The 26,062-nt window shown below is 44.8% G+C and overlaps 1 protein-coding gene across 1 annotated transcript in view; it reads left to right on the forward strand.

Annotated features, from left to right (window-relative positions):
• Positions 1-3,870: 3,870 nt before the first annotated feature.
• LYPD6B (LY6/PLAUR domain containing 6B) overlaps positions 3,871-26,062 on the forward strand; it is a 46,610-nt gene continuing 24,418 nt past the window's right edge. Inside the window, exon 1 of the mRNA XM_027721031.2 lies at positions 3,871-3,916. The gene's annotated coding sequence lies outside the window, so the exon portion shown is untranslated. The remainder of the gene's footprint in view (positions 3,917-26,062) is intronic.

The following is a 26,062-nucleotide window of genomic DNA, read 5'->3' on the forward strand; positions in this document are numbered from 1 at the left end:
TTTCTGCAGCTTGAGGGATAAGTTAACTTGGACATCTCTTAATGGTGCTAGTGCTGATCAGCCAGTCAGTCCCACTAGCCGAGAACAAATTAAGTTTCTCCAAGTTCACTTTTCCATCCGGACTGCAGGAGGATTTCCTCCAACTGGAATGCCAAAAGGATGCCTTGGGCTAAAATTCTCCAAATGTGTAATAACTGGAAATCACAAATTCTCAGTTGAACATACTCTGCTTCTGTATCTATTTTGATTTTTTTTTTTAAGCCTATTTTAATCAGGCGACTTCAGTTTGTACCGCGTGCTGTATATTCAACTTTTGTACCATTTTTAAAGCTTTCACGTTTTATATCGAGAGGAAAACCACACATCTGCTCTGCAGAGATCCAAACCTGTCTCCTGCCGTTTCTGCCACCTGATCCTTACTTTCTTTGCTCTTTGAGTGTTGTGTTCTATTTACTCGAGGCTCATTTTCAAGTTGTGGTTTGTACAGCGCAAAAGAAATTTCACATCTAAAAATGTCATGCATGGGACAAATTTGGGTGGAAATACGAATGGGAAACGTGTTTCAGATGGAACTAAAGTGCATATTGTTCTTTTTGCTAGTATTTAAAAAGTATTTCTGGCTCACTCGAGCTTCTCTTAATGATATGTTCAAATATCTTGTGTTCGTCCTTGAGTTCATGTTTCATCAACTTGTTTTCTGGAAAGCAAGGAAAGTTTTAGGCCTGGAAAGATCTTGGCTGATGCATTTTTAAGTTTGTATTCAACAAGGGTGAGAGTTTGATTATCCTGAATATACCAAAAACTTAAAAATTAAGTCACAAGGATTTTTACTACAGAACCCTGAGTAAATTTTCGATTTCATTTTATAAATCCCGATGGACTAAGGTTGCACGTTTGCCTGAAATCTTTATAAATCAGAGAATCCTGGAGTGGATTGGGTTGGAAGGAACCTTAAAGCCCATCCAGTGTCACCCCCTGCCATGGGCAGGGACAGCTTCCACTGTCCCAGGTCGCTCCAAAGTGGGCTTGGACACTTCCAGGGATCCAGGGGCAGCCACAGCTTCTCTGGGCGACCTCTGCCAGGGCCTCACCACCCTCCCAGCCAGGAATCCCTTCCCAATATCCCACCTAAACCTACCCTAAGAATTTTAATTTGAACACAGTTTAATTTGAAGAAAAGGGTGTTTAAACCCAACGGTGCCGAAGGTCCGACGGGAAAAGGCCCCACCAGATTTCCGCTGCCGGAGGAGAAACACCTCCTGCAAACACCAAGTCCCACCTCGACGGGAAGAGGGGAGGAATCAGGAAATAAATTGATAGCAGGATAATCTTAATCTCCCCTTGCTTTGATATATTTTTTTTGTTTCCTGTCTTCACTGTGCCTGTACGAGCTGCGCCGTGCACCGGCAGCATCCGCCGTGCAGGAGGGAACTGCTCCGGCCGTTCCTTCCCGCCCTCACAGCCCTGCCCACGGACACCCCTCTCGCTGTGGGAGAGCCACGGGGGGGGGCTGAGGCATTCTGTAGATTTATACCTGTCTAGTTTGTAAAGTTGTGTAATGTGTACTGCAGATGTGTATTCTCTGGGCTCTATGTATCTTTACAGTAGTGTTCAATTTAGGATTAAAAAAAACAAAACAAAACAAAACAAAACAAAAAAAAAAAAAAACAACCCAAAAAAAAAAAATGTGGACACGTTTTGCTGGTACCAAGGGGAAATTTTTTTTGCCATTGCATCAAACGATGCTGAAATGTATTAAACTCTTGATAGGAAACCTGAACCCTCTTTCCCCCATCCCGTGGAGATAAGTCTTTTATCTTCATCCTGAAGTTCTACCGGAGATGGATGGATACACTGGCAGACTGCATGAGATGTATCATTCGAAATCCGTTACAGTGGAAAATAAAACTGAGCTAAACTCTGCGGTGTGGGCCTTGTGTGACACGGGACGTCCAGCAGGGACTGCTCTCTGTGACAGGGACAGCACCCAGGGAATGGCTGGAGCTGTGCCAGGGCAGGGTCAGGTTGGGTCTCAGGCAAAGGTTCTTCCCCCAGAGGGTGGTTGGCACTGCCCAGGCTCCCCAGGGCAGTGGGCACAGCCCCAAGGCTGCCAGAGCTCCAGGAGGGTTTGGATGATCCTCTGAGGGACAGGGTGGGATTGTTGGGGTGTCTGTGCAGGGCCAGGGGTTGGACTGATGATCCTTGGGGGTCCCTTCCAGCTCAGGATATCCCATGATTCTCTAAGTGACCCATTCAATGGAATTGCACTCCAGAGCGTGCTGGAGTCCGTGTCCAAGGCCACGCTCTGGATTTTAGCTTTCCTTCTAAACCTGCACCAGGTAATTCATAGAATCCCAGACTGGTTTGACTTGAAGCAACCTTAAAGCTCATCTCATCCCACCCCCTTCCATAGGCAGGGACACCTTCCACTAGCCCAGGTTGCTCCAAGCCCCATCCAACCTGGCCTTGGACACTTCCAGGGATGGGGCATTAATTAGAAGGTTTGGATGGCTGGGAAATGAACACAGCATTTTAAAATTTTTTTTAATAAGTAATTGCATCTTCTCTGTTACCTCTCCATGGACATATTCCTTCTTCCTCCTCTTTTTTAGTAGCCTGGAGTATGACAGGGAGACTCTTCCACTTACCTTCTGCATGCATTTCCATTTTTATAGGAATATTACACTCACTTTATGTACAGTGTAGTGAAGTTCCTGCCTCCTTGCCACCTCCCTTAAGTCATACTCGGGAGCTTTATAAACAGCTTATTTCCAGTAATTATTACTCTGAGCAGTTCTCAATTAAATCATTACCTTTCTCCTCAGCAATGGAAATTCCATTGGATTCTGTGGAAATGGGTTGCTCCCTTTTTTTGGTTGATGAGTGGATTTCTAATGAGAATTACGTGGTTTTTGCACCAAGCCTAGCAGAGGTAGAAATCAGTCTGGCAAAATTTGGAGTTGATTATTTCTAAATCAGAATAAATATTGGATTGTGCTGCTTTCAGTGCGTAAAAGGCACTTCCTCGTGCTCTGAGAAGCTGCTGCCTGCAGGATGAGGATGGATCCATCGGGGAAGAAGAGGCTTTCCAGTATACATGGTTTATGTTAGGAGAGCAGATGGGAAGTCCGAACCTTCCCCCATAGTCCTGTAGAGGAAGGCAGACGCTGTGCGGTGCCAGAGCTTTTTCCATGAGTTAAAACCCTTCTAGATCTCTTTGATAAACCTCGTGCCTGGAGGATGAACTCAATTACAGAGCAGACTGTTTGCAAGTTTATCCCTACAATTTCGCTTTCGGAATGTGGGATCGCAGCAGTTAATTAACTCCATGAAAACATCACAAATTACTGTATCCATTTCGAAGATCCGGCTTACGCAACAGCCCAGCGAAAAACAAAGGGTTTGCATCCCTAGAAAAACACTCGCTGCCAGCCTCTCATTGTTGATTTCAACACTTCTTAACTCCGGCTTAAATACTTTAAATTTACCTTCTAGCACAGCTGCACCCAATGGAGACTATTTATCCTTAAAATGAGGTTGGTCAGTAGTTTGGGCTCAAGTCACCTGGTGGTCACACGAATCAGCTCGTCCTTGATACGCTTTGATGCCACGTTGATGCCGGTCCCGGGGGAAGGGGAGGGTGTCGGGGAAGGTGTCGATGCAGCTCTCGGGGGGATGCTCGGGTGGGGGGTCCCCTCCTCGCCCCCGCAGCCGCCCGGGCGGTCCCGCCCTGCCCGCAGGTCCCACCGCCCCGGGGGCGGGCGCGGGGTGTCCGAGCCGAGCTCCCCGCCCCGGCCCCTCCTCCAGCACCAGCACAGCCCCAGCCCCGTGTCCTGGTGCTCCAGTGTCCCGGTATCCCGGTGTCCTGGTATCCCGGAGTCCCGGAGCGGCCGCCGAGCCCGCCCCTGCACGGACGGTGAGTGCGGGGAAGGGGCCCGGGAAGGGAGCGGGGCTGGGACGGGCTCGGGGCTGCGGGTCCCGTCCTGCCGCCCCAGGGGATGCTGAGCCCCGGCCCCAGCCCCGGCGGTGTCGGGGAGCGGGAGGTGGCACCGAAATTCGTGTGTCCCCAGCTCCGCGGGGAGCCGGAGATGGCACCGAAATCCATGTGTCCCCAGCCCCCCTGGTTTTGGGAAGTGGGAGGTGGCACCGAAATCTGGGTGTCCCCAGCCCACTGGTTTTGGGGAGTGGGAGATGGCACCTAAATCTGGGTGTCCCCAGTCCCGCGGATAGTGGGAGGTGGCACCGAAAACGGGGTGTCCCCAGTCCCAGGAGTTTTGGGCAGTGAGAGGTGGCAGCAAAATCGGGGTGTTCCCAGCCCTGTGGGGAGCAGAAGTGGCACTGAAATCAGGGTGTCCCCAGCTCCACTGGTTTTGGGGAGTGGGAGGTGGCACCGAAATCAGGGTGCCCCCAGCCCCACTGGTTTTGGGGAGTGGGAGGTGGCACGAAAATGAGAGTGTCCCCAACTCCGTGGGGAGCAGGAGGTGGCAGCAAAGTCAGGGTGTCCCCAGACCGTGCAATTTTGGGGAGCAGGAGGTGGCAGCAAAGTCAGGGTGTCCCCAGCAGCTGTGGTGCTGGTGGGAAGGAGCCAGACTGTGGGAAGGAACCAGGCTGTGGGAATCGCTGGGTGTGCAGCGTCGAGGGACCCAAATCATAGCCCGTGGTTTACAAGTCTGTTGTAAAATGCAGTTATTGCACATCTCCTGATGGTTATAGAGCTGTAAAAGGTTCTGTGTTCCACAGCTATGGCAGCAAAGCTTGGGCTCTTTTAAAGTAGGCGTGTTAGGTTTCACTGTAGGAAGTGCCAGAACACAATAAAAATGTACCTAGGGAAGCAAATACCAGCAAGAAATACAAGCTGCCCACCATGAAGGCTGGAGAGGGACTTGGGACAAGGGATGGAGGGACAGGACACCAGGAATGGCTTCCCACTGCCAGAGGGCAGGTATAGATGGGATATTTGGAAGGAATTGTTGGCTGTGAGGGTGGGGAGGCCCTGGCACAGGTTGCCCAGAGAAGCTGTGGCTGCCCTATGCCTGGAAATGTTCAAGGCTTGGAGCAACCTGGGCTAATGGAAGGTGTCCCTGCCCACGGCAGGGGGTGGAACAAGATGAGGTTTAAGGTCCCCTCCAACCCAAACCACTCTAAGATCCTATGAAAGTACGTGAGCAGGTGCTGGGCTGACACTGGCAGGTCGTTGCTGCCTTTTGAGTGGTGTTTCTCCTGAGAAGGGACCCTGGCTCCTTGTACCTATTCCCTATATCCAAATGCATATCCCTGCACTGAATCAGGCTGTAAATCCCCTGGGACAACCACCAGCAGTGTTGTTTGGTATCACAGGCACCGAGGGCTCGGTGCTGAGTGAGGCCCATGGGTGCTCTGCTAATGCAGGGAATGAAAACAACCTCAGCGTTGAGGAGTGTCCGTGGTTCACCCAGAGAGAACTGGTTTGCAAGACTCAGCTGGTTGATTCCTAAGGGCAATCTCAGGAAAATGGGTTTGTGTGATTTCCCATCTGTCAGAGGGTAAGTGCAGGGAGAGCCTGGAACCACAGATGGAGAGATCAGAGCAGTGGCAGAGCCATGTGCTGCAGCCTCTCTCATAAATACAGGACTGGTAATCCCAGATGCTCAGATAATGACTCAAGTTTCTCTCCCTCAGCAAACATGTTTTTGTTTAAAATCATAAAATCTTAAATGCCGAGATCTCTCTTTCTCGGCTCGGTTTGGAACCTCTAAGTTTAAAGTTTTAGAGCTTTTCCTGTAACTGTGAACCTCCCCACTGCGATGCCCCATCCTGCCTCTGCTCCAGTGAGTTTTGAAGAAAAAGACAAAATTAAAAGGTTTATGATGACAAAGGGTTGTGTTTGAGAACACAGGACCAGCTTTGGAGGAGGAGAATTCAGAGCTGTGGTGTCTGTCTCCCGTCAGTCCCTGACCAGGCCATGTACCTGCAGTGCAGGTGAATTCCAGAGGTAATTGCAGATGGATGTTTTATAGCATGGAGGAAGGGAGTTGTCCTGGTTGTTACACAGCTTGGTGATTCATCAGTCTTTGCAGGGTGATGGTTTTGCTCCTCTAGTCAGTCCACAATTGACTCAGTTCCCAGTGTTTTCCCTCTCTCCCCTCCATGTCTTGCTTTAACTCAGTTAACATTTCCCAGCGTGGTAATTGCAGTGCCAGCTCCCAGCCAGTGCCATCCCTTCCAGAGTGGATAATCTCCCTCAGCCTGGCTTTGCCAGAGCTGCATCTCCGAGGTTTGACATCTGACTGTGTGATGTTTGCTGTCAGGGGCCCGGGAAATCCTCTAATCAGCTTGTGCAGGATGGATCCCACGTGCTGATCCTGGAAACACTCGGGAGGAATTCCATCCTCTGGCTGGCTCTGGGTGCTTTATCTGGCAGGAAGAAGAGGGAGAGCACAGCCAAGCTGGGGAGATGTGCTGGGGAACGTGTGCCTTTGGCAAGCACGAGGTGCTGCAGGGAAGGAACCAGTGCTACAGGAACAGGCACCTTTTCCTGCACCCTTGGGAGCTCTGGAGAAGGGACACCTGTGCCTTGGGAACTCCTAAGCAGATTCCTGCCAGGCAGACAGGTTATCACCATCTCTTCCTGCTTGGTCTTCTGTTTGCCCAAGCTTCAGCTGTGGGAGAAGACAGAGGGAATGTTTCCTTTTCTACTCTTTATACAAATTATGTAGGAGAGCCCTGTCTGAAATCAGGAGTTGCAAACTTGAGTTACAAAACAGAGTCACCATGATTTCCACCTTTCAGTGGAAGGTGTTCCTGCCCGTGGCAGAGGGATGGAATGAGATGGGTTTAAGGTGCCTCCCAACCCAAACCATTCCATGATTAAAAATAAAAAAATAATGATAATTTTGCTGCACGAATTCTCACAATTCTGAAAACTCCCCTCTGGTTTTTTTTTTTGTTTTTAAAGTGTAAGTTCCTAAATATTTTAATCCCTTGTGTCCGTGGGCTGGATCTTGTGGATTCAAAGGAAAGGAATTTTTCAGTTATTCAAGTGTGTGACTCAAAGGCCTCCTGGATGAGGAGGGCTCAGAAGTGGTGAAAAGGTACCTCCGATAGTGCCACACCAATAAACTTCAGAAGGAATTTCTGAAGCTTAATTCCTGAATTAAGCTTTCCTTAAGGATTGAGTGGGATCGGGTGATGCCTGTGATGTTGGCAGTTATTGTGCCATTAATTGCTGTGAGAATCTTTTAATCTCAGTAAGAGCTTTCCCCTGGGCTTTGCACGTGCTTCCAGCTGATCCCTGGGCTGGTTATTCCCGGTGCCAAATGTTGGACTGGGCTTGGAACAATCTGGTCTAGTGGAAGGTGTCCCTGCCCATGGCAGGGAGTTGGAACAAAGTGGTCTTTAATGTCCCATCCAGCCCAAACCATTCCATGATTCTGTGATTTTAAGGGAATGCTCAGGATAACTGTTGGCAGTTGTTGTTTTCTCATTGTCCATGAGCAGCCAGAACACAGAGCCCAGACCAGGATCCCTTTTCCCAGTGCAACAGCACCAATCTACCCACACCAACAAAACCAGGCTGGGATTTCTTGCCTCAAGCCTGGGGCCTTTTGATGTACCTGCTCTGAACTCCAGGTTTTTTGGCTTTGAACCAAATGAGGGTAAACTGGTGTTCATTTGGGGTTTTTGTCTGGGCTTTGCTTTGATATTGAAACAAATTTAAACTGTTGTGTGAAACCTGCTTAAAATACACTTGGAGATCCCACTGTTGATATCACTTTGCAGATATGGAAATGGGACAGTAAGAGATTGGAACCTGAGTCTTTGTGCTAAAAAAAAAACAACCAAAGAATCATCCTAGAATAGTTGGGGTTTGAAGGGAATTTAATATCATCTCATTCCACCCCCTGCCATGGGCAGGGACACCTTCTTCTAACCCAGGTTCCTCCAAGCCCCATCCAGCCTGGCCTTGGACACTTCCAGGGATCCAGGGGCAGCCACAGCTTCTTTGGGAAACCTGTGCCAGGGCCTCACCACTCTCATAGACAAGGAAAGATCGAGGCTTTAGCAATATTCTGACTGGATGAATGGCTCTAGATAAGTAATTTATCTTCTTTCAGTGTATTTCTTGTCTCATTCTGGAGAATTGTGGACTCTTAGATCTAATATTTCCACTCACCAGCTCTCAGTCCAGGGAAAGGTCCACTCCATCCTTCATTTTCATCCTTCATTATCCTTCATTTTTTATAGTAGGAGTACATACTGAAAAGCAAAATGGGAGGAGATGCTTGCAGTAAGAAGGTGAAAAATTGGATGTATAAATAGATTGAACATGCTGCCTATTCAAGATTTTGAAGTGGAGTCATTTTAACACTCATTTTAATTAATTTTGCCCATAAATTAGTGTGTCTGTGAGAACAGTTTTCTTTCCTATGTCAGTCGAAATGGCCTTGTAGTTTGGCACAATGTAGAAATGTGTCTTTCTTCCCTGCAGCCTAATTACACTGGTATCATTTGGAAATACCAAATGATAGAGAAGCTAAGACTGAAATCCTCGGGATATATGGATTGAGAACTAACACCAATTGTAGGAGCAGACTTGATTTGCATCTGTATTTTTGCCTTAGGTTTCAATGCAAGATATTGTAATTTTTTTCTGTTATTTAAAAATTGAAGAAACAAAATTAAATACCATCTTTAGTGGTCTGTAGGCCCTCAGGATGATAATAATTCCTTCCAAAATTGCTCCATGTGGTTTTTCTCCTAAGTGTCTGACACACAGGGCAGCATTGAAGCTGTGTTGGGAAGAGCAGGCTGCCATCCTAGACTGGCTCATCCTCTGGGATCTGTGGAGCTGCTGCCCCTGGCAGTGATGAATAACTCGTGCTTCAGGGCAGACTTATCTCCTCCCTTACACACCTTCCCAATTGGGCCATGTCAAAACCAGCAAGAGGTGTAAGATTATCTCCCCGACCCCAGCAGATCGTGCCCTGGAGTGTGGTGATTACCCTGCTCGGAGTCTAAACATGCACAAGTGCAGATGGGAGCACTTACCCGTCATCTAATCCTGTTTTTTGGGAAAAGTGCTGCCCTGGCTTTGTCTTGATGTGAATAAACCTGTTGTGGCAAATTGCACTAATTCAGAGCTCAACTTAATGCACTGAAATGGAGGCTGAGGGGTTATGACATGGGGAGCAGCACAAGGCACCATGATGGGGTGAGTGTTTTGTGTCCTCACGGGGCCTAAAACCTTCTTGCAGGTGCTGGTTCTGCCTTAGATTTGATGTCATTTAAGGCTGGATATGAAAAGCTTCGGTGCCTGCTTAAGGAGCACTTATTAGATGTGAGCTTAAAGTGTTGGTGTTCCTTCTTTCAGCTGAGAAAATACATAGAATTACAGAATATCCTGGGCTGGATCCCACAGGGATCATCGAATCCAACCCCTGTCCCTGCACAGACACCCCAGCAATCCCACCCTGTCCCTCAGAGGATCATCCAAACCCTCCTGGAGCTCTGGCAGCCTTGGAGCTGTGCCCACTGCCCTGGGGAGCCTGGTCAGTGCCCAACCAGCCTCTGGGGGAAGAACCTTTCCCTGAGATCCAACCTAATCTTTTGTGACACAGCTCCAGCCATTCCCTGGGTGCTGTCCCTGCTCCCAGAGAGCAGAGTTGGTGCTGCCCCTCCTCTGCCCCCGAGGAAGTTGTAGACCATGGTGAGTCTCCCTCAGTCCTTTCTCCAGGCTGGACAAACCAAATGACCTTGTCTGGTCTTTCAGCTGCAGAGCATCAGGTGGCTGTTCAGATCCCAGCACTGTTTCCTGGCTGGGATCATAATTTTTCCTTGCAAGTCCACTGTCTCCATCTGTTGTTCCTGGCTCAACCAGTGTGACATCTTCCCTGTGCTCATCATTACGGTTGTTTCTGTAGTTCCAGCTCTTTGTGGCTGCAGGACCCTGTAGGATAATCCCCTATTTGGCTTTCAGGATTTAGCAGCTTCTTGATCTCAGCTGCCCAGGGTAATGTGGCTGCTCCAAAACTGGAGTCTGCTCAAAGGACAGGCCCTGTGTCCATCCTTTAGAACTGAGCCTACAAGTCAAACTTATTAAATAAATCAAGATTGCAGTGGTTCTTCCCTGTTTGGGAAGGTTCAGGGCACCTCATTTGCCTTGATGTGGATTCAAATTAGATGATGTTTATATGAACATATAGGAGTTATTTTTAAGTATATTACAACACCCCAACAGCTCAGATTCAAGAAAGCAGCTTGTCCAACTAAACCCAAGAGCTCCTGGCACAGCAGCTGTTCCTCTGGGGTATCACTTTTTAAAACACCACGTGGTTGTAAGGGTTGAGGATTCTCTCCCTTCAAAGCTCATTTCAGCCTCAGGCTGCATTCTGTGCATCTTAATTCTTTTATTTTTCTAAGATTATTACAGCAGTTCCTGATACCAATCTAGTCTGATAAAATTCAGAATTCACAGCACAGAAGGGAAAGACCAGTGGAGTTTCAGGAAAGAGCTTCCCTGTGGGTTTTTTTGTTTTCATTTCTGGTTTTTTGGACAGTCCTTTCTCCATTGGGAACTTCAGGGATGTCCCATGTTCTCCCCTGCTCTCAGATCAAATTGATGCTCTGTGCCTTAATAATGGTGTTTCGTGTTGAGTTAGTTTGCCTTAACAATATCCAAGGGATTTATTGCTTTAATACATGTGTATCACTACCAAAACACAAATTAAAGTAGGCAAAATGTTATTGGTTGAGGGCTGTACTGTAAGTTTACAGGAGTTATTGTTGAATAGTAGAATAGTGAAAAATTCGCACTCATTCACTAGATCAAAAAATGAACAGGATAATAAAGTGTTCTTTATTTTATATATATATATATATATATATATAAATAAAGCTTTAAAAGAATATCACCATTAGGTTCAGGAAGACTTGCTTACCTCTTTATTTCAGCTTAAATATCTATTTATATGTATATGTAGATATATATATAAACTTATTTTTAAATAACTTTTCAGAATTAACTATTTGGCTTCATTTCTTCAAAATGATCCCATTCAGAAACAAAATTCCCATAATTCATTTCCTTCCCTTTAATAATTCTCCCATTTGGAGAGATCACCAGATTTATGGGATTACAGCTAAAAAATTTACACTGACACCGAGGCTCTCTAGTGCAAAAAACCCTTAAAATAGGTGTTTACAATATTAGTGAGGTATTGAGGAGCTGCAGATTTGCAGTGGATCTGCACAGACTTGAAAACATCTCCTCTTCTGTGAGGCAATAAATGAAGTTAATAATTACAGTACAATTAGAGAAGAACGACGCGTCAAGGGAGGGAGGATTTCTCCTTGGCTGGTCCCAGGAAATGAGGGATTTGGGGTGTAGAGCTGTGAGTGTCCTTTGGACACTCTCTAATGTAGGTGCTATAAAATACTCAGAGGAACAAGTTTTTGTTGAAACCAGGCTGCTAATTTAACTAAAAATCTGCATTTTTTTTTCTTTAGGAGGCAGAGGTGAAGGGCTGTCACTGCCTACCTCGAGAGCCTCCAGGCACCATGAATTCTGTGCTAAATCAAGCTGGAATTCAGGCATTCACCACCCTCAGCTGGAAATGAGGGTAGTGAGGCCCTGGCAAAGAAGCTGTGGCTGCCCCTGGATCCCTGGAAGTGTCCAAGGCCAGGTTGGACGGGGCTTGGAGCAACCTGGGCTGGTGGAAGGTGTCCCTGCCCATGGCTTTAAGATGAGCTTTAAGGTCCCTGCCAACCCAAGCCTTTCTACATCTCTATCACTCTATAATTCAGGGCATCTGGTGTTCAGGCTCTGTGTTTTTCCTCTCTTTATACCATGACTAACCAACTTTTTGAATGTGTTTGGTAGTAGGACTTTCATCTAATCACAGTGCCTGAGGCTGCTGTACTACCTAAATCTTTGGATATGTGAGTATGGACTAAGTGCTGCATCACCTTCCTAAGGATTTGGCATTGCAGGGCATCTGACATGAAATGTGATGGAGTGGAATGCTCTTCATGGTGAGAATATCCCTTTATACCTCACATTTCCTTTGTGTTATCCCAGCTTTCCTCGTGTCCCTGTCAATGAGCTGTAATTGTGTTATCTGGTCCTTTTTGGTTTGTCGTGGTTTGGGCAACAGACTCCTTAGTTATAAGCACATGGAAGTACTTCCTGGGTTCTGAGGAATCACAGGATCATGGAGTGGCCTGGATTGAAAAGGGACCCTAAAGATAATCTCATGCCATGGGCAGGGACACCTTCCACCAGCCCAGGTTGCTCCAAGCCCCGTCCAACCTGGCCTTGGACACTTCCAGGGATCCAGGGGCAGCCACAGCTTCTCTGGGCAATTCCTTCCCAATATCCCATCTAACCCTGCCCTCTAGCAAGTTTAACACCATTCCCCCTTTGTCCTGCCACTCCAGGCCCTTGTCCATAGTCTCTCTCCATCTTCCTTGTAACTCCTTCGGGTCCTGGAAGGCCACAATGAGGTCACCCCAAAGCCTTCTCTTTTCCAGGCTCAACAATCCCAACTCTCTCAGCCTTTCCTCATAGGAGAGGTGCACAAGGGTCCTTGTGAGTCCTTTCCAAGTCAGGATATTCCCAGTAAGCAGATTCTGTTTTCAAAACCATGACGACAGCAGTTTATATAATTTATGGATTTGCCTTGCAAAGAATCAAAACACAACCCCTTTGTGTTAATATACTTAATATAAATATATAGTATATTTAATACAGCAGAGTGGTGCCATTAAATTGAATTGGAAGCTTCTGGAACCAAGAAGTTGGAGCTTGAATAAGAGATCCCTGCTCAGGGTGACTAGTGAATTCACCTTCTGTGTCCTGCACGCTGTGGAATGATGTGAATGCTGAAAATAGATGATCCTTGCTGTGTTTGTTGTTCATTTATTTTTGCTGCAAGTCCTTCTGTATTTACCATAATGTGTCCTTCCAGTGCTTGCCAGCTGCAGTCATTCCTGGTTGGAGGATGGATTGTTTTGTACAAACTCTTGATAGGTGAGATTTATACATCCCACCTCCTTGCCAGAATTCAGAACTCCAGTCACTCAGAGCAGTTCCTGAGCTATTGTGAATGTCCTGAGGGAATGCTCTGCTGGGCTTTACTCCCTTTCCTGACCAACAGGGACTTCAGCAATGCCCTGGTGATTTGACAGATGGGTGGCTGATGGGAAAGAATTGTTTGCTGTGGTTTGAAGCCAGATTTCAGAGGTATAGAAAAATACTTCACTAAGAATTACCAAGAGAAGAAGAAAAGGCCTTTAAAAAGGATAGTTATGAAATGTGGAATTTTTTTTGTTGATGGAGAGGTTCCTTATTTTTTCTTATTTAGGGTGATAGAGTCACATCAAATAATTTCATGCATTTTTTTCCTGTGTCATGTAACAGATGTAGAGATCAGAATTTGGTGCATTGACTGTAGAGAGCTGGGACAGCTGACCTGATCTGATCAAAGGCATTTTTCATATCATATAATATCATATCTCCTATCCTATCCTATCCTATATCATGTCTTCATCAATAAAACCTGAGGTAGCTGTTGCTCAGGGTTATTATAATATTGCTGGGCATTGTTCTGCTAGTGGGAGGGTTGAGTGGTTGCCTCTGCACCACTTATTAAACTGCATTTTTGCTTTTTTTTTTTTTTTAAATTTTGAATAATTTTTTTAGATTTTTAAATAAAGCATTTTTTAAAAGTGCTTTCTAGAGTGTCAGACATCCTATAATAATTGATCACCTGAAACTCTTGTTTGGTATTTTGGCTGCTCTTGGATTTTTCAAACCACCAACTCCCGTCCCTTCCTTGCAAAATAAGACCTTTAAAGCCTTTAGGAATTGCAGCTGTAGGGTGGGATGCTGCCTCCCAAAAAGATGGATGACAAAACTACCCTTGGACATGTTTTCACTTCTTTTTAAAAAAGCACAGGGCAAACAAGCAGCTCTTCTGATGCCTTAATTCAATGGAAAATGCTCCAGGAGCTGCAGAATGGGGTCAGGTTTTTAAAACAGATGCCAGATCTTTTGAAAAATCAACACAGAAATATAGTGAGAGAAGGTACAGGGAAGCAAAATGTAGCAAGGCCACTTTTAGCTGTTTTTAAAGGTTGTTCTGTCTTGGGGAAAAAAAAAAATGTCCAAACACCGGAAAATGCCATTGGACACATGAATTTATTTATGAACACTCTTTGTATCCCACTGTCATGCCAGAGTAAGGACAATTAGGGACAGATGCTGGGATTTTGAAGGCTGAGTGGCTGCATTGTGCACAGCCTTGATGGTCACAGAGATGCACATGGGGCAGTTTTTGGCAGAGCGGAGGGAGGAGGAAACATTTCCTCTCCTTCCTTTGCTTTGGGCAGCCTTGCGTTATTTCTGGGGGCTGCCCTGACTTCAGCATTCAGAAATGGGAGAGGGGGGCAAAAATGGTTTTTTTTAGGGTTGACCTGAAGGCCTGGAGGTCTTGGCAAGGATTCACCCCAGGGCCATTCCATTGGGTTATCAGGGAAATGGTGCCATGGCCATTAAAACCATGGAACCGGGCAGCTGGTGCCTGGAATTCAAACTCCTGGACACCACGAGGACCTGGTGGTTCCAGAGGGAAGGCTACAAAGACTTGTTCAAAATAAGAATCTGGGATCTCCAAGGCTCTATCTGGATGTGCATTCAAGAAAATAAACAGAGCTGATAGACTTGTTGTGCTGACTTACCATTCCTAAATTGCTTTTTAAAATTTTATTGATTATGTTAATATTCTACCTGGGTATTTTAACTGTGGAATTTTATGTATGCTGGAAGACTTTTGTCCTTATAAAGTATAGATAAGTTAACCCTCTTGTTATTTCTAAGGTCTGGGGAGTGGTTAGAACCATATTCCCATCTTCTTTTAGTATTGCTAAAAATGTGGCATTGCTTCAGTGACGATGAGAAAATCCAGTTTGTATCACTCTTCCCACACTCTTCCTTTATTCTGTGTGGATATAAACCCTTTTTATTCTCAGCTAATTCCCAGGTAGGTAGAAAGTATATATTTATTAAAGATGCACTTCTACATGTGGCTTTGTGAGCTATCAGTAGTTTGACCACCCGAAGCAATTACGTGGTGAACTCTTTTAAGAAGAATGTGGAATGGCAAAGGAATCTTTGCCTGTGTGCTTAGTTGCCAAGATAAAGGGAACTGAGATCTGCTCTGAGTTGTCAGAATGTTCTCTTGACTAGTTAAACCCATGTTTACAACCTTGCCTGTGGTTAACCACCACTAGATAAGATCATGGACTGTCTCCCCGTGAGTGCTCACAGGTGAGGGGTTGATGATACAATTCACATTTAAATGAATCTTCTGCATGCTTTATTTTTTTTTAATTGTCTTTGGCTCCCAGGGGAGCTTGCTTTGCTGGGAGGAATGTTATCAGTTTATTAACTCTCTCAAAATAATCCATTGTAGGTGGAGAGGTAATGATTGGCCTTCTAACACTGCAGTGCTTCCAGAAAAAAGGCTTCAGTGGTTAAGGCTGCTCTGATAATGTGTTAAATCACATGTCTGGACATATGCAAGACATGAAACCTGAAACTTGGCAGTTTCTACACTTTTAAGTCAACAGAGCTAAAAGCAGCCGCAGTACATCTCTTTGACTGTTGTTCCTGTTTCTTAGTTATCACGGGAAAGACAAGAGAATTTATTTCAAGCACTACCCTAATCTGGGCTATTAGTGTAAGTCTTCTTCAATTTTCACTAAAGTTTATCAGGTGAAGGTGATATTTGAGCTGGAGCATTTGGGGTTTGCCATCAGGGTCATCGTGTTTGAGTGCTACTTATTTTACCAGAGAAATCACAGTGTGTATATATATATATGTGGAAATATAGTATTTTAAGCTCGTTATGAAATTAATTAATAGCAGTTAAATTAGCTAGGCAGATGAGGGGCTTATCCTCCACCACTGCAGAATTGCTCTGCAGAACAAATCTGAAAAATAATAATACTTGCAGCTGAGTTTCTAGGTAACCTTTTGTGGGGTAAAGTTCTTATGTATTTCCAGTTGGGCATTTAAATGAAGGATTTTGTTATGAGCACCTGGAGCATTTGATTATTCCCCCAAACAATGGTAGGAGCAGGAATTGTGTGGACTGTGGCAAGTGTCTTTCATTTTCATCTCTCTACTTGGTTGTAGCTTTTTTGATCTCTTCTTCATGTGCTTTGCCAGATAATTTGATTCAGACTGTGCATGAGATTTACATTTCTTTGGGCAGCCTCAGCACTTGATTTCCAGACAGAGTAGAAACAGCTGGACTGGGAGCTGTTCCATAATCCCTGGATGAAGAATGCTCCCTCCCATGGGATGGGTATAATAGTGTGATTGTCTTCATTTTTAAAGGTGGCCATTGGATTCTGACCTGCAGGAAACTGGAGGTTTCCACCTGCAGGGAATTTACTTGTTTGGAGCTACTGCCTTGCTGGAAGGAGGCAAGTTCAGCTCTTCTGGCACTTCAGCCAGCCTGGCTTAAGCTTCATTTGCTTCTCTATTAATATGAGATAAAACAATAAAAGAAGCACAGGTCTCGTGAGGAGCTGCTGAGGGAGCTGGGGGGGCTCAGCCTGGAGAAAAGGAGGCTCAGGGGGGACCTTCTGGCTCTGCAACCCCCTGACAGGAGGGGGGAGCCGGGGGGGGAAAGTTGGGCTCTGCTCCCAGGGAACAAGGGACAGGACAAGGGGAAACAGCCTCAAGCTGTGCCAGGTTGGATATTAGGGAAAATGTCATCATGGAACAGTTTTCCCAAGGCAGTGGTGGAGTCCCCACCCCTGGAGGGATTTCAAAGCCCTGTGGATGTGGCACTTGTGGACAGGGGTCAGTGCTGGCCTTGGCAGTGCTGGGGGATGGTTGGACTCCAGGGTCTTAGAGGGCTTTTCCACCTTCAGCAATTCCAGTCCTTATCCCAGATCTCTTAAAAAATGGCTGTTGGCGAGCCTGGATTTTCGAGAACACCATTTCCCTGCTGGCTTCTCCCTCTTGTCTCTTACATCATATTTTGTTTCTCTCCATAATGGACTCGGTGCTAAAATGCACGTGCTGAACCAAGCCCCTGTGATGTCGTGTGGGATTTGGCACCCTGCTGGGAGGGATTCTGATGGGAGATGCCTGGCTAATTCCCAGCACATGCAGTTCCCACAGACAACCTGGAAATGGGTGGGGTTGACGTGAGCAGGAGCAACAAAGGTCTGAAGCTGAGATTGCCTTCTGGAATGGCAGCTCATCAAAGGGCCAGGGAAATCTATAAAATGAGCAATAAAGTTACTTTGAAAGTTTCAGGTTTACTCATTTTACTACCGCAGGAAGACGCTTGTAATGTATATACACGTAAAACACTGGTTAGTATTGGGGATATATTCACATAAAGTGCATATTCTTTGAAGAAGTAGATAAGGGGAAATCCCTCCAGAACTCTTCTAATAACTGTGCTCCTGCAAATGGGTTGCTTTCTTCTGGGAGAATTTTAAACTGTGTGTTTCTTTAACTGAATTGTTTCCTTTGTGTAAAGGATGCAGTAGTTAATCAACTTCTGAGTCTGCTTGGAAGAGGGTTAATTGTTAATCACTATCACCAATACTCAGAAGTGCCTCAACTCATTTGGTGAAATGTATTCTCCCTGCGTGTTTTTCAGTCTGCTCTAATAGACATCGATTATACAGCTTTGCCATGTGGCTAAATCCCTGGAAATTCTGATATGTTTTGAAAATAGCCCTTAGAACAGCACTGAAATCCAGAAAATGCCACATGGAGCTCTAACATCAGTGTTTTGTGTGCTTTACTAATGACAGGGAATTCACAGCCAGCTGTCAAGGGCTCTATTCTACCTGTGGGAAGCTGCCTGGGGCTATGCAGGAGAGGGAGGATAAGGAAATACAGGTTTTTAAACCAGGGCTCTCTTGGAAATAGGGAGCTTTATTCTGGTTTACCAGAGGCGTTTATCTTCGCTGAGAATGCAGATGTTGTATATGCCAAAGTCATTGAGTAAAAGAGTTGATAAGGGAAACAAAGCCTGGAATGCAGGTTTTCCTCCTTCCCAGTGATTCTGTGCTCTGTGTGTGTATGTGGAGTTTTTCCCTCTGTATGTGTGTGTGGAGTTTTTCCCTCTGTGTGCGTGTGGAGTTTTTATCTGTGTGTGTGTGTGGAGTTTTTCCCTGTGTGTTTGTGTGGAGTTTTCCCATCTGTGTGGAGTCTTTCCCTGTGTGTGTGTGTGTGTGTGGAGTTTTTCCCTCTGTGTGTGTGTGGAGTTTTTCCCTCTGTGTGCGTGTGGAGTTTTTATCTGTGTGTGTGGAGTTTTTCTCTGTGTGTTTGTGTGGAGTTTTCCCATCTGTGTGGAGTCTTTCCCTGTGTGTGTGTGTGTGTGGAGTTTTTCCCTCTGTGTGTGTGTGGAGTTTTTCCCTCTGTGTGTGTGTGGAGTTTTTCCCTCTGTGTGTGTGTGGAGTTTTTCCCTGTGTGTGTGGAGTTCTTCCCTGTGTGTGTGTGGAGTTTTTCCTCTGTGTGTGGAGTTTTTCCTCTGTGTGTGGAGTTTTTCCTCTGTGTGTGGAGTTTTTCCTCTGTGTGTGGAGTTTTTCTCTGTGTGTATGTGGAGTTTTTCTCTGTGTGTATGTGGAGTTTTTCTCTGTGTGTATGTGGAGTTTTTCTCTGTGTGTATGTGGAGTTTTTCTCTGTGTGTATGTGGAGTTTTTCTCTGTGTGTATGTGGAGTTTTTCTCTGTGTGTATGTGGAGTTTTTCTCTGTGTGTATGTGGAGTTTTTCTCTGTGTGTATGTGGAGTTTTCCTCTGTGTGTATGTGGAGTTTTCCTCTGTGTGTATGTGGAGTTTTCCTCTGTGTGTATGTGGAGTTTTCCTCTGTGTGTATGTGGAGTTTTCCCATCTGTGTGGAGTTTTTCCCTGTGCGTGTATGTGGAATTTTTCCCTCTGCGTGTGTGGAGTTTCTCCCTGTGTGTTTTTGTAGTTTTACCATCTGTGTGGAGTCTCTCCCTGTGTGTGTGTGGACTTTTCCTCTGTGTGTGGGGAGTTTTTCCCCCTGTACGTGTGTAGTTTCTTCCTGCATGTGTGTATAGTTTTCCCATCTGTGTGGAGTTTTTCCCTGTGTGTGTGTGGAGTTTCTCCCTCTGTGTGTGTGTGAGTGTGGAGTTTTCCTCTCTGTGTGTGTAGTTTTTCCCCCTGTGTGTGGAGTTTCTCCCTGTGTGTGTGTGTGTGTGTAGTTTTCCCATCTGTGTGGAGTTTTCCCCTCTCTGTGTGTGTGGACTTTTTCCCTCTGTGTGTATGGAGTTCTTCCCTGTGCGTGTGTGCAGTTTTCCCCCCGTGTGTGTGCAGTTTTCCCCCCGTGTGTGTGTAGTTTTCCCCTGTGAGTGTGGACTTTCTCCCTGTATTTGTGGAGTTTTCCTGCGTTTGTGTAGTCTTCCTGTCTGCAGGATGGACCTTTGATGTTCCCTGCGAGGTGTATCAGCTTCCACAGGAGAGATCAAGGGCTTTCCCCTATAAATGAACCCACGGGTTGATAGAACACTTTCTTGGAGAACCCGTGGTCTGAATCCCAGCAGGAATTAACCCAGATCTCCCACATCCGAGGCAATGTGTTGCCTAACCCCCGTTGAATAGAGCTCCCAAGAGGGACACAGCCCCTACCAGCAATTCTTCCCTCCCCAGGAGTGCTGGAATCTGCTCTGGGTGCCATCTGGATCAAACCCCTCGCATGAAGCCCTCCAGAAGGGCTTGTGAATACAAGTGTGAGCCTAAGCTGGAAGATAGGGTGGAAAGCTGCTCAGGCCTGTCAGATCTGGGTGTGCCTGAAAGCTAAATTTCGTGGGATTACAGAATGGAAAACTTTGAGGAGCCTGGGGAATCCTGGTAGCAGCCGTGAGGGTGAATGTGAAGTTTGCACTTTTTTGTTACTCTGATTTTTTTTTTTTTTTCAATTTGTTTTTCTTTTTAAACACAAGTTCTCTTTGGTGGATATAAAATCGGGTGCTTGGAAAAACTGCCGGTTAATGTCAGTAAAAAAGAGTCGTGTGAACCCATCTCATCAAAATCAGCCCAACTCTCCAACATCCAATCCCAGAAATAATTTCTGATGGTGGATTTATGTCTAGGGCTCCACTGGAGTTTGGTTTAGGTTTTTCCTTGTCTCTGTGTGGGTGAAAAAGGACTTAAATTTGAAGGGTTGGCAGGTTGTGCTTGGCTGCATTTTCACATCCTGTGAATGAAACACCCAAATGTCTTTCTCTGCTGGAGGATTGACCTGTCATTGCAGTGACCAGCGGTTTAGAAAGCTGGAATTTTTGTTTTCTGTTTTAATAGGAAAGCCCTGAGGCTGTGAATATGTGTCGTGCAGTGCAATACCCCACAGTGTACCAGACGTGAAAATTCATTGTGCCTGTAGCTATATTAGTGTGTTAAATACCAGGGTTATTAATCTTTCCTCGCCTCAGAAACTCTTAGTCCACGTATTAATGTGTTTTTGTGTGAGATTTAATTGCTCAGACTTGTAACAACTCAAAACCTTAAGATCCTGTTTCCCACTCAGTCTTGAGAAATGGGTTCTATGGAAAAGCAGCAAGTGGTTGTTTTGATTGTGTTACATTTTCCGTGGCATATGGAGGCTCATCTGTGGCTTATAAAGGAGTGGAGACCGAGGCCCAGACTAGGGCAGGGATTTTCCAAAAGTAAATAAGCAACCAGGAGTGATGCTGGGAAAGGAATTCCAGAGTTATGGCTTCCTGCACTTAACTTGAATCATGTCAGCACCATATTTGCTATCTGAAAGAAATTACCACAATAAAACACCTTAATGTTTACCTTAACATAATAAAGGAAGGTGTTCCTAACAATAAAATATGATTAGACCTGTGGAAGAAATAAATGGTTGCTAAATTAGCTTCAGATGAAGGCCAAGTGTACCTTTTATTAAAGTTTTGGCTTTCACATTGCATGAGCTCAAGGCAGCAAAGCTTATTTTTAAGGGGTAACAAAAAAATAAAAATGAAAGGTTAGAAAAATTTTTAAAAGGTTTTGACATTCAATCTGTCATCATTGTCTTCTCAGGAATGCACATGTTTGAAATAAAAAAAAAAAAAAAAAGGCAAAAGGAGAGGTCCTGTTGAATGACATTGATCTTCTTTGGAGTTCTCGTTTGGTTTGATCTTCTTATTAAGCTCCTGACATGGAAACAGACTTAAAAAGGCTGAGAACTGTGACGTGAGATGCAGCTTTTAGACTTGTCAGCAGGTCTAGCAATAAAATATAGACTGAACTTGGGTTTTATTAAGTTTTTTTTAACAGCTAGAGCCAATATTTGAAAATGATGGTGCAGCAGCAGGAGAGAAGAGCTGATAGAAGAGACAGTATAGGAGACATAAATCATATACTGTGTATATTTTCTCGTTTAAAAACAGTATGAGGGAACAACTGTGCAGTTCAAATAAATTCAATTGCTGTCTCTGATGCAAAGAGGAGAAATTCATTACCAGAATCATCACTGGATAACAGGAAAAAAAGGGACTCTTCATTTATTTTTCTGTCCTGTAGTGTCAGAAGCAGCTGAAGGCCTCGTGTGACCAGAATGAGAGGGTGGGTGATGTAACCACAGAGCAGCAGCTTCTCCACGGGGGATTTTGGAAGTTTCTGTGTGGTTTTGGCAGAGTTTGGTGGCCTTTTAATAGGCTGCAGCTATTCCTTTAGATGGTACCTGTGGTGGCAGAAATGCTTTGCTTTGTACAAACTGCACAGTGGAAGGGATTTGAGGTTGTTTTTTTTTTCTTTATTTGATGTTATGCTGAGCTTGCTTAGAAAAAAAAAAATTAGAATACCTGGCTCTTACACCACTATCCTTTTCTTTTTGAATTATTTTTCTTTCATATGGTTTTCTGGTACCTATTTATACCCATCTAGAAGAAACCCAAGTGCTTTTTTGTTTAACCCTTCACAGCTGTGTTTGATACTCAGTGTTCTGCCTGAAATGAAGTGTTTTGCACGGGGTTTTTTTGGGCTACTATTTGTGAATTCCATGCCTTAATTTGTATTGTGGACATGGAAGCAAATTGGGGCAATTATAATGCTTTAAATACGTGCCTTCTTTTCTTTTTGAGGGAGGAAAAAAAAGAAAACCCAAACCAAACCACCAAAATAACAACCTTTTCATTTTGAAAATGTAGCAAATCCTTAGCACAAATTAAATTCTATTAAATTTTTATTCTGTAATAGAGTGAGAACGTGTTTGTAGTGGAATTCATTTTAGTGCAAAGTGGGGAGCAGGAGGTTTCAGTGGAGCTTGCCAAGGGTGACTGGGCCTCAGTGAGTGTCTGCATGGAGACTGTGAAATTAGAAGAGACATCTCGTGCTGAAACCTCCTTTTTAAATTAACTTGCACCAAGTGCAAGACTTCAGGCCCTGCTTGAGGTAGAGTCGGGGTCTTTCCCAGCAGAAGTGAAGACACAGAAATCAAAATCAAATCAAATTCTGATCTCTGGTGCACTGCTCTTGTTTAGCTTCACGTGGAGAACATCAAGGGGGTTGGTGAAGCCAGGGAGAAGTAGGTGAAAAAGGCCTGAAATGTTGTTTAAATCCACATTCAGCCTTTTTTGCCCTGCATTTTCTCACTGTTTTCAGGTTACTGAAGAGAAAAAAACCCCAACTTGGTGATCTGGGAAATCTATGGGAGTGACTGACAGGACACAGGAGGAGGTGATGCTCGTTGGGTCTGGCAGGTTGTCCAAGTCCAAGGCTGTGATCACAGGGACAATCCTGGTGCTGGGAATCTCTGCAGAGCTAAGCAGCTGATGCACCCTGTAGTTTCTTAAAATATATGTGCATGGGACAGAAGTAGGTCCTTCTCCCTCCTGGGAAATGACACATGACTTGCACTTTTCCTGGTCCACCAGTGCTGCTCCACAGTCACCCCCCTGTGCTGAAAATAGGATTTTCCAATTTATGAAGTGCACCTTTTATGTCAGGAAAATTATTAAGCAAAGTAAAATAAGGGATTTATTTGCCGTTTCTCCAGGAGAACAGGATTCCATCACACCCAGTGGTGACTTGGGAAGACAAACCCCATCACTTTGAACACCTCCTGCTTCCTTTTCTTCCCCCAGAAGAAAAGCCTGATTCCATACGGTGTGGAATATCCTTTTGGTCTGTTGGAGTCAGTTCTCCTGGTTATGTCCTCCCAAATTCTTGTGCACTCCCAGCCCACTCGCTGTTAGAAAATTCTGTAAGCACTGCTCAGCAACAGCTAAAAAATCAGTGTGTTTTCAGCACTGTTTGGGTCATAAATCCAAAGCATGGCACCTTCTGAGCTACTAAAAATATATATATATAAGTGTCCCAGCCCGACTCAGTACAACCTTACAGGCATTTGTTGATGTTTTCTTTTAGGTTTCTGTTAATCTCAGCATATTTCACATCATTGGTGCTTTCATCACTTGAAAACCCAACCAGGCAGGGATTTCTTTTGCTGGTTAATTCTCCCCCCCCTCCTCCACTTCTTCACTTGTCTGCTTCAAAACGTGGCTCCACATTCCCAAACCAAAGCAGCCTTTCCCCAGGGATTAACTCTCCTCCAAAGACTTTTCATATTCTTTAATCTGAGGAGTTTCTGCTCTCTTGAAGTGTCAGGAATTGATGTAAACCACGGGCTTGTTTATTGTCTCTGTCGTGGAGAAGTGGAGAAAAGTTGTTTATTTTAATGGGGAGGGTTTTCTCCCAGCCTGAAGTGAGCATTAGACGCCCTGTTTTGCCCCACATAAAACAAGGATGCGGCGTCTTTCATGGCACAAAAGGAAACAATTGTTCCTGAATTCTCATTATGTTCTCCTGGTTTCCTAAACAAAACCCGCCCCCCCAGTTGTTTCAAATAATACCCAATTAAAAAATGTGCTTCAAACGAAATGGGATTTGTGGGACTGGAGGAAAAAAAAAAAAAGAGGCTCCTTGTGCTTGATGTGTTTTAAGCGCAAAGAGTGTGACCTACAGGTGTTGAATACACAGTAATTCCACTTGGCTTTGGGCCACTAAATTAGCCACCCTGCTTTCTTTTTTCCTGCTGGGAAAATTGCAAATGCATGGGTTTGTGTCTCCTTGGCAGGCAGGAGTTTTGCAGGACATTGATTCCGAGCAGACTCCAGACAGAGTCCCATTGTTTATCATTAAACTGTGCCAAGAACTTATCAGATGCTGGGTAATGAGCCCCCTTCTCTTAGGGATGCTTTGGGGCAGAAAAGGAGCTGCTGACAATTACTGACATTCATTTTGTTGGGGGGTAATTTTAAAGGAGAAAATAAAAAAAAAATATTAAAAATTCTATTTTTAACTTTTTTTTTTTCATGGGTTTCACCTGGTCTGTCAGAGGACACTCCTTAAATGGGATTTTTAAGCGTTTGTCTGGGGCAGGTAATGATTTCTCACCGTTAATATTGCATTTCCCAGGTGTTGTGGCTCAGGGATTGTCACTTTTTCTCCATCCATGTGCCAACTCTGCAGGTATGGACTCGGTAAGAAAACTGATCCAGTAAAAAAAAAGTCAGAAAAAAATTCCCCAGCACGATCAGAGTGACAGGTGAAAATGTGTGTAGGTGGGGTGAATTAAAGGCTCAGTGCTGCCAAAAGATCCTGTGCTGTTTCCCTGCTCTCCAGTTCCTTCTTCCCCCCCTCACTTCACTCCATCCACTCTCTTGCTCACTCCACTTTTTTCCTTTTCCTTTTCCTTCCCCAACCTTCCCTTCCCTTTGTCCTTTCCTTCCCAAACCTTCCCTCCCTTTCCCCTTGGAAAAGCTTAGGAAGGGTGTCAAATGGGCACTGCAGCTAAAACAGGCAGTGGGGCTGTTTGGGAGCTCAGGGAAATCATCAGGGCTAAAGAAATAAATAGAAATAAAAGAAAACCAATATAAAATTCATTTTTAAGCCAGGCTGCTGAGGGCTGGGAAAAGCCTTGGTGCAATCCCTCCCTGAAGTGCTCCTCGGGCAAGGGTGGGAGTGTCTGCTCGTGGAACTCTTTCAAATGGCAATTTGTAAAATTTCTGCCTGACTGCCCAGAGTGATCTGAGTTTAGAAATCAGGTATTTCATCAGCTCTAAAAGTTTGCTCTCGCTGTTACAAGTGGTTTCCCAAGACTGCAAGTGAATTAAGCATCTCTGCTTTCCACTGGGCCTCTCTGGGCTGATAGACCATACTGGATATGTATATTCAGTGGGTGTTTTAAGTGTAACATTTCTGTTTTGTCAATTATAAAATGCAGCAGAAAGGGCTTTCAAGTGTTAATTTGGGGCTTGGGGCAACCTGGTCCAGTGGAAGGTGTCCCTGCCCATGGCAGGGGGGTTGGAACTAGATAAACTTTAAGTTCCCTTCCAACCCAAACCATTCTACGATTTGATTTTTTAAAAGCCCACCCTAAATTATTATTAGTTTCCTATAAGGAGCATCACGTTAGAAGTCCTAGAAATTGCTTCATTTTGCTGTAAAACTTTACAAGCCTTTTGATTAAAAGGAGATAGGAGGGGATTACAGAAGATAAAATGCAACCAAGCAAACTTTCAGCCCGTTTAGAAAAATATTTGAACTATTACCTCCTTCCAGGGATATCATGATTAATGACCACTGAGCAAAGAAAATTAATCTGGAGTGATAAAAACCTTCCTTGGTCACATCACCTGCCTCAATCCCTCTCCATAAAACTGCTGGGATGCAGGAGGGGAGGATTCATGTGTGGAGAGCCCAGGCTGCACTTGGAGAATCAAATTTAAGAGATCCTGGTAGGTAAATGCAGCATTTTTTGTGGTCCCAGAGCACCTTGTCTCACTTTTCTTCGGGCTCCAGATTTATGGAAAAGCTCTGACATCCCCAAAAAAGGAATTTCAACTGTATTTCCTTGCCCAGATAATCTGGGTCGTGGAAAAACTGTTTCAGTTTTGTTCTTTGCTTGTTTGTTCCCACTTCAATTTTTTTGCAATATAATAAGTTTGTGGCATTCTTGGATATTTGAAGGTTTTTAAGCTAATTGTGAAAATTCTCTCCATAATTTTACCTCTATTTAGAGTT

This window comes from Pipra filicauda, unplaced genomic scaffold, assembly GCF_003945595.2.
Source record: "Pipra filicauda isolate LSUMZ 115617 unplaced genomic scaffold, ASM394559v2 scaffold152_size1767362_pilon, whole genome shotgun sequence".
NCBI lineage: Eukaryota > Metazoa > Chordata > Aves > Passeriformes > Pipridae > Pipra > Pipra filicauda.